This window comes from Phaenicophaeus curvirostris (assembly GCF_032191515.1).
Source record: "Phaenicophaeus curvirostris isolate KB17595 chromosome W unlocalized genomic scaffold, BPBGC_Pcur_1.0 scaffold_35, whole genome shotgun sequence".
NCBI lineage: Eukaryota > Metazoa > Chordata > Aves > Cuculiformes > Cuculidae > Phaenicophaeus > Phaenicophaeus curvirostris.
In genome coordinates this window covers 1,016,334-1,028,678 of record NW_027206664.1, presented here as the reverse complement: position 1 = coordinate 1,028,678, position 12,345 = coordinate 1,016,334, and the positions used below count along the sequence as shown (strand labels likewise).

General features: G+C 49.2%; 1 protein-coding gene and 1 long non-coding RNA gene across 9 annotated transcripts in view; one reads left to right on the top strand and one right to left on the bottom strand.

Moving 5' to 3' along the window:
• LOC138733840 (uncharacterized) overlaps positions 1-12,345 on the bottom strand; it is a 252,031-nt gene that overhangs the window by 18,956 nt on the left and 220,730 nt on the right. The window contains exon 2 of the long non-coding RNA XR_011339476.1: positions 7,104-7,142. This is a non-coding gene — a long non-coding RNA (uncharacterized lncRNA). The remainder of the gene's footprint in view (positions 1-7,103; positions 7,143-12,345) is intronic.
• LOC138733828 (CBP80/20-dependent translation initiation factor-like) overlaps positions 1-12,345 on the top strand; it is a 259,905-nt gene that overhangs the window by 159,670 nt on the left and 87,890 nt on the right. The window lies entirely within an intron of this gene.

Below are 12,345 nucleotides of genomic sequence, written 5' to 3'. Positions count from 1 at the left end.
CATGGGTCCACAGATGTCCGGCGTCTCTGGGAGTCCTGGTCCAGAAGGTGTTCCGTTGTTTCGGTCTTTGATGGAGGTGATCCCACGGTGGAGGGGTCTTCTTCTGTCTCGGTCTTCTGTTCCCCACTAATTCAGCTGCTCCAGAGCTGTCTTTTATGCTAGTCAATACACCTGTGACCCACCTTTGCCTGTGGAGATGTGCCAATCTCCACGTAGCAGGCCACACATGCCAAGAGAGGAGTGTCTGCAGGTCTCCTCTCCTTGCGCATGCACTCCTTCTGGCGGTGGTGGTCGACCTGGGGTCTCCCGATGAAGGCCAGTAGTCATCATCACATGCTCTGTTGGGTATGGGTCTGTGGTAAGTCCCGTCATTAACCTTCCTGTCTTTTCCTCCTTGCTTCATGGATCTTTCACAATGGTAGGGAGCAGGGAGGCTTGAAGACAGGTATAAAACATTTTTGAGATAAGGAGGCAGGTACAGGTAGTTAGGTACAAAGCATTCGTTCCGTACCAGCTCTGGCCGTTTTTCTGAGGCCTGCATTTGTGATTTATAGAGTCAAGTTCTGAGGCTAAAAATGAGAAAATGTTGAGACAGAAATCGATCCTTTGACCGACTCTTACAGCATGTTAATAGCAAAGCTGATCATGAGATACTCCAAAGACTTAGCATCATATTTCTGGGCCTGATCCTGGCACAGCAATGAAATCCTGCCTGGGCAGAAGAAAGGGTGGAGAGAAACTTTCTGTCTGAAAAATGCAGTGAGGAATGTTTTCATTCACCAGAAGGATGAAGGGGAAGCAGAAGGCTTGACTTTGGCCATGGCACTGCTCTTCATTCTCAACTTCTTGCCTTAGTGGCTGCAAGTCCATATTAGCTGTTAATTGCTGGATGGCCCTGGCCATGCCCACCAGGTATCAGGTTTTGCACAAAAGCAGGGCAAAACCAGCATCCCTCCCCCATCCAGGAAAGATTGCCTGGAACCAAAAGCAAAGATGGTGTCCAGGCAGGTTCTTCAAAGGCAAGAGACAGGATGTCCAGAGCACTCCGTCTTTGAGCCTACAGATGGGATCTCAATCTGTTTGGCCATACAGGATGCTCTGCACAGTGGAACAAATATCTCCGAGTGCCATTAGAGATGTAGCTTCTCATCTCTCCATATTTGCAGGAATTGCCTAACCAAATCTCCATGCAACCACCAGGAGAATGTAACCCCGCATTGTCTTTCGGCTTTCCACATGCCAGACAAATGATGGGGGCTCTCAGAGGACTTGTCTCACTCAAAGGGATATGAGCAGGGCTGATGGGACAGAGCAACTGTGGTTTAGACCACAGCTGTCCATGTGTCTGGAGTTATTTTCCTCAGCTTTGTGCCTTCCAGTCCCTTTTCTTGGGAGCAAACAATGTGGTAAAAACTTTTCCTTCTCTTATATCCCTTTTCACAAACTTGACCTGTCCCTATAGAGCCCTTAGCACCTCCACTTTATAAAGAGGACACACTGGATGTGCGGAGCTTAAAATAAGAATGCAGCCTGCTGGCAAAATCCAGCTGGTCCCTGGAGCATCCCCCAGGCTGCAAGGCTGGACATCTCCAACTGTTGCATTTACAAGTGGGATCCATCCATCAGCCTCTGTTGAGGTCCCAGTCATCACCCCAAGTTGGGCATGGGATGGGTGTTTTTTCAGGCACAGAAGTAGCCTCTGAGCAGATACTGGGGATGGTCTTGGGGCTCTGACCTTGTCCCAATGTGGGGAAGGGCTTGAAAGCTGCTCATCAAGCCATATAAACCAGCTCCTTCACACTTGCTTGAGGGGTTCTTCAAAACAGCATGTTTTTTCTCTGAGCTCATGCTTTGGGGAACAGCCTGTGGGCTGAGAGATTCATATAAATATATTTTTCCGTGCAGTGATGGTGCTGCAGATCCTGGGATGGACATGGATCTGCTGTGCTTGATCCCCTCTCTTCCTACTACCTCTGTGTAGCAGGGAGGGTATTGCTGGCCCAGGGACAAGATGCTCTTGGGAACGTGGAAGCTTTGCTCCTGTCTTGGGGAACAGATGCCATGGAGAGGATGCACAATGTCTCTCAACATCCGAAGGTGATCTGAGGTTTTCCCACGCACGCTTGCAAAGGCAAAGGGCACATCGCTGCCTCAGGGTTCCCATAGGACTGGGTTTTAAACAAATATAATGAAGATCTTCGGCAATACTCCAGAGGAGTAAACCTGCCAAGTGGGGTAACTGCTGGGTTGGGTCAAACAGGCATCCCAACTTCTCTGATGACAACCCAGCAGGGAAATCAATTTGTATTTCTTCACAATCCCTTGTCTCCCCACCAGTCCCTCTCCACAGGACTGAGAGGTTGGCTTCTGACTCTCTAAGGTATCCTTGGTTCCCTATGTACATGCATCCTACTGTCTGTCCATGCTCTCCATTCACTGTAAGGTCTGACTGGGGCAGGAGCTACTGTTTTGCTGTGTGTTTGTGTCTAGATCCATGGGATAAGAGGACTTTGAAGCGGTGGTAAACTGCTGTTATCCAGCTGAGATGACACCCTGGCATGTGTTTGAGAATCCAGAAAGATGCTAGGAAGGTAGGGCAGCAATAAAAAATAATAAATACTTCTGTAATAACATGGTATAGTGGAGATGCGAATGTGTTCTGGTGGAAATGAGATTTGCTGCAGCTCAGCAGTGAGATTTGCTGCAGTTCAGCAGTAAGCTCTGCTGACCTGTGGGACATTGTGTCTTACCAGGATGTGGCCACATCTCAGTTCTGATGTTTGTCCCTCTATGAGAAACAAGAAGGAGATAACAGGAGACCAGGGGATTTCCTTTGGACTGACCTTTCTCCCCACTCTGCTTTCTCTGATTCATTAAAGAACTGGGACACCAGTGACTCAGAGATGGTGTGCTGGTGAGGACCACCAGTACACAGAACAAGTGGGGGCGATTATGCCTGATGACGGTAAGGAAGAAACTGGCACTCTGGCGTTAGCTACTGCAACGACCAGGCAATTGGGAATAAACTCTATTCCCTCTAAGAGGGCTGAAAGTTCGCCAGCCCAGCTGAAGTGCATTTACACCAACGCACGCAACATGGGGAATAAGAAGGAGGAGTTGGAAGCTGTTGTAGGGCAAGGAGGCTATGGTGTTGTTGCCATCACTGAAACGTGGTGGGATGACTCATATAACTGGAGTGCAGCTATGGTGGGGTACAAACTCTTCAGGCGGGACAGGAAGGGCAGGAGAGGAGGCGGGGTAGCCCTCTGTGTAAGAGAGGACTTTGATACCATCAAGCTTGATTATGGTGATGAGGAGACTGAGTACCTGTGGGTTAAAATCAGAGGAGCCCAAAAGAAGGCAGATTTTGTGATGGGAGTCTGTTACAGACCACCCAGGAGGTGGTTGCAGGGAGGATCCAGGGAACTACAGGCCTGTAGTAAAAAATTGCAGGAATTCTGTATTTCTGAGTACGTAGGCTGGTAATCACTGAGACGGCTAAAGCCTTAGATTTATTTGTGTACGCTCCTCTAACAGAGCAGACATTTGTCAGTTCTAAATTCTGTTGAAAGGTATGTCAGTTAATTAAATAAAAAAATCAGTAGTGAAATGATAGCACAAGCAATAACATCCTATTTCCAGCTTGGCAACCCTGACTGTCTCCCCTCGTTTTTTTAGTTCTTCTGCAGTTTCTTTGTAACTCTGAATGTCTCTTTAAATTTCCACGTTGACCGATGGTCAAATCCCCAGTCCCACTGAAGTCAGGGGGAGTTTTGAGATGAATCAGAATTCGGCCTTTAAAGGGAAAATTGTTATTTAACATTAAACAGAGGCAAGAGGTAAGAGACCAGTGTGCTCTCTAGGTACTTTTTCTTGTAGCTGAAACAGGGTCCCCCGCAAGGCACTGTGTCCTTATAGCAAAGGATGAGCAGAGAGGGACAGAAGAAATATTTCCCAGTAGCTATTGTATTTTTGGAGGGGTGAATTCTTCCTTTTCTTGGAGATGTTGCTGTATGATTCAAGCTTCAGCTGTTCCTCCCTTTGACATCACAAGCCTAAAACCCTGGGCTGGAAAGTGCCTTTAGGTTCCTACATGGTCTGGTTCCCTAAGCTTGGCAGATCATCCCAAGCCACCATCTCAGCTCTCCTGCCCTTGAGCAAGCAGAGATTGTTTCCATCAACTCAACCCACAGCAGGTGCATGTGGTGGGGTGCCTTGATCCCCATCTTGCCCCTTCCTGGGGCTCTCTATGTCCCCAACACCTTGGTCAACCTGAGGCAAGGATGGGTCATCCCAACTTCCTGGCATTTATGATGCTATGCAGTTAAAAAAGTTTTAAGATCTGGGCCCTGTTCTCCCTGCTTTGGTTCTTCTTCAATGCAGAGTCCTTTTTCTTCTTGACTTTTCTTCTTCGCTGGGGTGATGGGAAGATAAAAGCACACGGCTCTCTGCCTGAATGATAGATTATTGTCTAGACCCCTGCCTGCTGCCAAGTCACAGATGTTGCTTCTTCTTTGCCATTCTCTTTTCTTTGCCTTTTATTTCTTGAAATTTTTTTTCTAACTTGTTTAACTCTGATGTGTTCTGTCTTGTGGTCAGTGACTGCAGAGCTTCGGTTTGTGTTTGCTCTCTCCCTTGCCATGTGGATACTGCATTTTAGCTGTCCTGTATGGGGGATAGAGCTGCCTGTCCTCTCCCTGTCCTGTTGCAAAATCCCCAAACCAAACAAACACACATTCCACATTGGCTTAACTGTTTGGGTTTTTTTTAAACTTAAATCTTTTTTCTCCTGCGGAGAAGAACTTGGATGTGCTCATTGATGAGAATCTTGACATGAGCTGGCAATGTGCACTCGCAGCCCAGAAGTCCAACCGTATCCTGGGCTGCATCAAAAGAAGCGTGGCCAGCAGGTCAAGGGAGGTGATTCTGCCCCTCTGTTCCTTTCTTGTGAAACCCCACCTGGAATATTGTGTCCAGTTCTGGAATCCCCAACATAAGAAGGGTATGGAACTGTTGGAACAGGTCCAGAGGAGGGCTACAAAGATGATCAGAGGGCTGGAGCACCACTGCTATGAGGACAGGCTGAGAGAGCTGGGGTTGTTCAGCCTGGAGAAGAGAAGGCTCTGAGGAAACCTTATAGCAGCCTTCCAGTATCTGAAGGGGGCCTACAAGAAAGCTAGGGAGGAACTTTTTACAAAGGCATGTAGTGATAGGACGATGAGGAATGGCTTTAAATTGGATGGGTGAAGATTTAGACTAGATATTAAGAAAAAATTCTTCACAATGAGGGTGGTGAGACACTGGAACAGATTGCCCAGGGAAGTTGTGGATGCCCCCTCCCTGGAAGTGTTCAAGGCCAGGTTGGATGGGGCCTTGAGCAGCCTGGTCTAGTGGGAAGTGTCCCTGCCTATGGCAGGGGCGGTTGGAACTAGATGATCTTTAAGGTCCCTTCCCACCCAAAACATTCTATGATTCTTTCACACCCCTTAAACAGAAATTGTTTGGTTTATAATATCATTATGTCTTCAGGAAAAAAGTGTCCTGCATACATTTCTTGCAGGAATTTATAGCAGAGGTTGGTAGCCAGATCATTTTCAGGAGTTTTGCCTCACCTCAGCTTGAATTAAAGCTGGGTCTGTGTGCAACTTGTATCATTTGCAACCTAAATACAGTAACAGCCTGTCTGGCTAATAACCCAAGACTAGAAGTACACCCAAACAGTTAAACTCAGATATTTGAGACAAGAGAAGAGCAAAACTACAGAAAGCAAACACTGAATTATATCAGCAAAACTCTTGCACACTTAAGCGTGTGGGAGCTTAATACTAGATAAACGTTTTAACTAACTTTTGACATCACCCTTTTAATAAGCGTTGCTCTTTACAAAGCAGTTTATGTGATTGTGTTACTGAGAGGAAACAAAGAAATGCGAGGAAAAATTGATGTGGAGAATCTGTACTCATAAAATGCTTGTAAGCTCCAGCAAACAGGAAAGCTTCCCCGATCCCTGTCATTCAGCTATTCAGAATCATAGAATCATAGAATTATAGAATAACCAGGTTGGAAGAGACCCACCGGATCATCGAGTCCAACCATTCCTATCAAACACTAAACCATGCCCCTTAGCACCTCGTCCACCCGTGCCTTAAACACCTCCAGGGAAGGTGACTCAACCACCTCCCTGGGCAGCCTGTTCCAATGCCCAATGACCCTTTCTGTGAAGAATTTTTTCCTAATGTCCAGCCTAAATCTCCCCTGGTGGAGCTTGAGGCCATTCCCTCTTGTCCTGTCCCCTGTCACTTGGGAGAAGAGGCCAGCACCCTCCTCTCTACAACCTCCTTTCAGGTACTTCTAGAGAGCAATGAGGTCTCCCCTCAGCCACCTCTTCTCCAGGCTAAACAACCCCAGCTCTCTCAGCCGTTCCTCATAAGACCTGCTCTCCAGCCCCCTCACCAGCTTTCTTGCTCTTCTCTGGACTCGTTCCAGAGCCTCAACGTCCTTCTTGTGGTGAGGGGCCCAGAAATGAACACAGGATTCGAGGAGCGGTCTCACCAGTGCCGAGTACAGAGGAAGAATAACCTCCCTGGACCTGCTGGTCACGCCGTGTCTGATACAAGCCAAGATGCCATTGGCCTTCTTGGCCACCTGGGCACACTGCTGGCTCATGTTCAGTCGGCTGTCAACCAACACCCCCAGGTCCCTCTCCTCCAGGCAGCTTTCTAGCCAGACTTCTCCTAGTCTGTAGCACTGCATAGGGTTGTTGTGCCCCAAGTGCAGGACCCGGCATTTGGCCTTGTTAAACCTCATGCCATTGGACTCAGCCCAGCACTCAAGATCACCTGCTCCATGACTTTCCCTGGCACTGAGGTCAGACTGACAGGCCTGTAGTTTCCTGGGTCCTCCCTGCGACCCTTCTTGTAGATGGGCACAACATCAGCCAGCCTCCAGTCCAGTGGGACTTCCCCTGTCTTCCAGGACTGTTGGAAGATGATGGAAAGGGGTTTGGCCAGCACATCCGCCAGCTCCGTCAATACCCTTGGATGAATCCCGTCCGGCCCCATAGGCTTGTGGGTGTCTAGTCGGGCTAGCAAGGCTCTGACCACCTCCTCTTGGATCACGGGAGCCTCATTCTGCTCCTCTAGCTCCTGGGTTTGTACACAGACAGAACGACCCTCCTTACAACTAAAGACTGAGGCAAAGAAGGCATTAAGTACCTCAGCCTTTTCCTCATCCCCTGTCACTGTTGTTCCTTCTGCGTCCAATAGGGACTGTATGGTCTCCCTAGTCCGCCTTTTATTATTTATATATTTGTAGAAAGATTTTTTTGTTATCTTTCACAGACTTGGCCAATCTGATTTCTAGCTGAGCCTTAGCCCTTTTGATTTTTTCTCTACACAATCTCACTTCCCTCCTGTAGTCCACCCAAGAGGCCTGTCCCCTCTTCCAGAGCCCATAAACATTTCTCTTCTTCTTGATATCACTCAAGATCTCTCTGTTCAACCAAGCTGGTTTTCTCCCCTGCCGGCTTTTTTTCCGGAACACAGGGATGGCTTTCTCCTGAGCTGCTAGGACTTCCTTTTTGAAGAGCTCCCAGCCCTCGTGGGCTCCCTTGCCCTTGAGTACTGTCTCCCATGAGACTTCGCCAACCAGCCTCCTGAAAAGTTCAAAGTTTGCCCTCTGGAAATTTAATGCTACCGTCCTACTAACCACCCTCTTCACTTCACCTAGAACAGAAAACCCTGTCATCTCATGGTCACTTTAGTCCTAGGCGTCCACCTACTGCCACATCCCCCACAAGGCCTTCTCTGTTGACAAGCAGCAGGTCCAGGAGGGCACCCTCCCTTGTTGGTTCATTCACCAGCTGTGCAAGGAAGTTGTCTTCCATGCACTCCAGGAACCTCCTGGACTGCTTCCTTTCTGCTCTATTGTACTCCCAGCAGATATCTGGAAGATTGAAGTCTCCCACAAGAACAAGAGGCATTGATCTAGAGACTAACCCCAGCTGTTTATAGAAGAGCTCATCAGCTGCTTCTCCCTGGCTGGGTGGTCTGTAACAGACTCCCATCACAAAATCTACCTTCTGGTGGGCTCCTCTGATTTTAACCCACAGTCACTCAACCTCCTGATCGCCACAATCCATCTCAACGGAGTCCAAGTCCTCCCTTACAAAGAGGGCTACCCCGCCTCCTTTCCTACCCTTCCTATCCCGCCTGAAGAGTTTGTACCCCACCATAGCCGTACTCCAGTTATATGAGTCGTCCCACCACGTTTCCATGATGGCAACGACATCATAGGCTCCTTGCCCTACGACAGCTTCCAGCTCTTCCTTCTTATTCCCCATGCTGTGTGCATTGGTGTATATGCACTTCAGCTGAGCTGCTGAGCCTTCAGCCCTCTTAGAGGGAACAGAGTTCATTCCCAATTGCCTGGTAACTGGAGTAGCTCGCTCCAGAGTGCCCATATCTCCCTTAGCACCCCGAGGTGTGTTCTCCCCCAATTTTTGTGTGGTGATGTACTGGTGGTCCTCCCCAGCACACCCTCTCCCAATCACCATTGCCCCACGTCCAGGCTCGTTCCTGTCTAGCCTGGGCTCAAACCCCTCCCCCTTCACATCTAGTTTAAAGCGCGATTTATGAGCTTAGCTAGGTTTCTAACAAGGGCTTTAGTTACCCTAGGAGACCCACATGTCCCGTCCTTAGCGAGAAGGCCTGGGGGTGCGTGAGCCACCCCATGATCAAAGAAGCCAAAGCCCCTCTCCTCGCACCAGGCTCGGAGCCAGGCATTAATCGAATTCTTCTTCCTGGCTTCCCGCTCCTCTCTATTTAACAATTGGATGGAGCAGAATACTACTTGTGCCCCAGAGCCCTCCATCATTTTCCCAATGGCCCTGAAGTCATTCTTGATGGCTTTGGCCTTTTTGTTTACTAGACCATCGTTACCAGTTTGGACTACTATCAGAGGATAGTAGTCTGTCTCATGGACCAGGGAAGGAAGTTTTCTAGCTACCTCCTTCCCTGATGCCCCCGGTAAGCAGCAGACCTCTCTGTGGAGCGGGTCCGGTCTGCAAATGGGTCCCTCCGTTCCTTTTAGGAGGGAGTCCCCTACAACAATCACCCTCCTCTTCTTCTTGATGGAGGATGTTTTTATCTTTTTCTGAGGATGGTGCAGCGTAGGGAAGGATTCTAGGCTGAATCAGCTTGCAAAGAAAAAATACCCATGTTGAATATATAAAAAAAATGGATCTGGTGATCTGAAACTAAACACAAATTCCTTCCACTGCCACCACAAACGAGTCTCTAGACTTGTTCTAACTAGAAAACTTCCTTCCCTGGTCAAGGAGACAGGTTATTACCCACTGGTTGTATTTCATATAGGAAATGATGACACAGCGCAGAAAGGTGAAAGCAATCAAGAGAGACTTCAGGTCTCTGGGGAGAATGATGGAGGGCTCTGGGGCACAGGTAGTGTTTAGCTCCATTCTATTGCTAAGGAATGAGGAGCAAGAAGTCAAAAAGAAGCACTTGATTAATACCTGGCTCTGTGCCTGATGTGAGGAGAGAGGCTTTGGGTTCTTTGATCACGGGGTGGCCCATGCACCCCTAGGCTTTCTTACTAGGGATGGGGAACACCTATCTCCTAGGGGGACTAAAGTCCTTACTAAAAATCTAGCTAGGCTCATAAACAGAGCTTTAAACTAGATGTGAAGGGGGAGGGGGACGAGACCAGGCTAGTTGGGAGTGAGCCTGGAAGTGGAACTCCAGTGACTAAGAGATGGTGTGCTGGTGAGGACTGCCAGTATGTCACCACAGAGCAAGTGGAGGCGAGTACATGTGGTGACGGTAAGGATGAAACTGACACCGAGGTGTCAGTTATTCCAAGGACCATTCAATTGGGAATGAACACTATTCCCTTTATGAGGGCTGAAGGTTCGCCAGCCCAGCTGAAGTGCATTTACACCAATGCACGCAGCATGGGCAATAAGAAGGAGGAGTTGGAAGCTGTTGTAGGGCAAGGAGAATAAGATGCCATCATGGAAACGTGGTGGGATGACTCGTATAACTGGAGTGCAGCTATGGTGGGGTATAAACTTTTCAGGCAGGACAGGAAGGGTAGGAGAGGAGGCGGGGTAGCCCTCTATGTTAGAGAGTGCTTTGATACCCTCGAGCTCGATTACGGTGAGGATGGGACTGAGTGCCTGTGGGTTGAAATCAGAGGAGCCAACAAGAAGGCAGATATTGTGATGGGAGTCTGTTACAGACCACCCAGCCAAGGAGAAGCAGCTGATGAGCTCTTCTATAAACAGCTGGGGATAGTCTCTAGATCAATGCCTCTTGTTCTTGTGGGAGACTTCAATCTTCCAGATATCTGCTGGAAGTACAATAGAGCAGAAAGGAAGGAGTCCAGGAGGTTCCTGGAGTGCGCGGAAGACAACTTCCTCGCACAACTGGTGAGGGAACCAACAAAGGAAGGCGCCCTCCTGGACCTGCTGTTTGTCAACAGAGAAGGCCTTGCGGGGGATGTGGCGGTCGGAGGACGCCTGGGACAAAGCGATCACGAGATGATAGGGTTTTCAGTTCTAGGTGAGGTGAAGAGGGTGGCTAGCAGGACAGTCGCATTAAACTTCCAGAGGGCAGACTTTGGACTGTTCAGAAGGCTGGTTGGCAAAGTCCCATGGGAGACAGTCCTTAAGGGCAAGGGAGCCCACGAGGGCTGGGAGCTCTTCAAAAAGGAAATCCTAGCAGCTCAAGAGAAAGCCATCCCCATGTTCCGGAAAAGGAGCCGGCGGGGGAAAAAAACCAGCTTGGTTGAGTAGGGAGATTTTGAGAGACATCAGAAAGAAGACGAGGGTCTATGAGCTTTGGAAGAAGGGACAGGCGTCTTGGGTGGACTACAGGAGGGAAGTGAGATCGTGCAGGGAAAAAATCAGGAGGGCTAAGGCCCAACTAGAAATTAAATTGACTAAGTCCATGAAAGACAATAAAAAAAATCCTTCTATAAATATATTAACAACAAAAGGAGGAATGGAGAGAATATACAGTCCCTATAGGATGCAGAAAAAACAACGGTGACCGGGGATGAGGAAAAGGGTGAGGTACTTAATGCCTTCTTTGCCTCAGTCTTTAATAGTAAGGAAAGTTGTTCCCTTTGTGTACAAACCCAGGAGTTAGAGGAACAGAATGAGGCTCCCATGATCCAAGAGGAGGCAGTTAGAGACTTGCTTGCCCAGCTAGACACCCACAAGTCTATGGGGCCGGATGGGATCCACCCAAGGGTATTGAAGGAGCTGGCGGATGTGCTGGCCAAACCCCTTTCCATCATCTTCCAACAGTCCTGGAAGACTGGGGAAGTCCCACGGGACTGGAGGCTGGCTGATGTTGTGCCCATCTACAAGAAGGGTCGCAGGGAGGACCCAGGAAACTACAGGCCTGTCAGTCTGACCTCAGAGCCAGGGAAAGTCATGGAGCAGGTGATCTTGAGTGCTATCATGAAGCACATGCAAGAGAACCGGGTGATCAGGCCCAGTCAACATGGGTTCACGAAAGGCTGGTCTTGCCAAACGAACCCGATCTCGTTCTATGACAAAGTGACTCGGCTGCTGGACGAGGGATAGGCTGTGGATGTGGTCTTCCTGGACTTCAGAAAAGCCTTTGACACAGTTTCTCCCAGCATTCTGCTTCAGAAACTGTCAGCCTCTGGCCTGGAGAGGCGCACACTCTCCTGGGTGGACAACTGGTTGGCTGGCAGGGCCCAGAGAGTGGTGGCAAATGGTGTGAAGTCCAGTTGGAGGCCAGTGACAAGTGGGGTTCCCCAGGGCTCAGTGCTGGGTCCAGCCCTGTTCAATGTCTTTATCAATGACCTGGATGAAGGCATTGAGTGCACCCTTAGCAAGTTTGCGGATGACACTAAGCTGGGTGGAAGTGTCGATCTGCTGGAGGGTAGGGAGGCTCTGCAAAGGGATCTGAACAGGCTGGACCGCTGGGCTGAGACCAATGGCATGAGGTTTAACAAGGCCAAATGCCGGGTCCTGCACTTGGGGCACAACAACCCTATGCAGTGCTACAGACTAGGAGAAGTCTGTCTAGAAAGCTGCCTGGAGGAGAGGGACCTGGGGGTGTTGGTTGACAGCCAACTGAACATGAGCCAGCAGTGTGCCCAGGTGGCCAAGAAGGCCAATGGCATCTTGGCTTGTATCAGAAACGGCGTGACCAGCAGGTCCAGGGAGGTTATTCTTCCTCTGTACTCGGCACTGGTGAGACCGCTCCTTGAATCCTGTGTTCAGTTCTGGGCCCCTCACCACAAGAAGGATGTTGAGGCTCTGGAGCGAGTCCAGAGAAGAGCAACAAA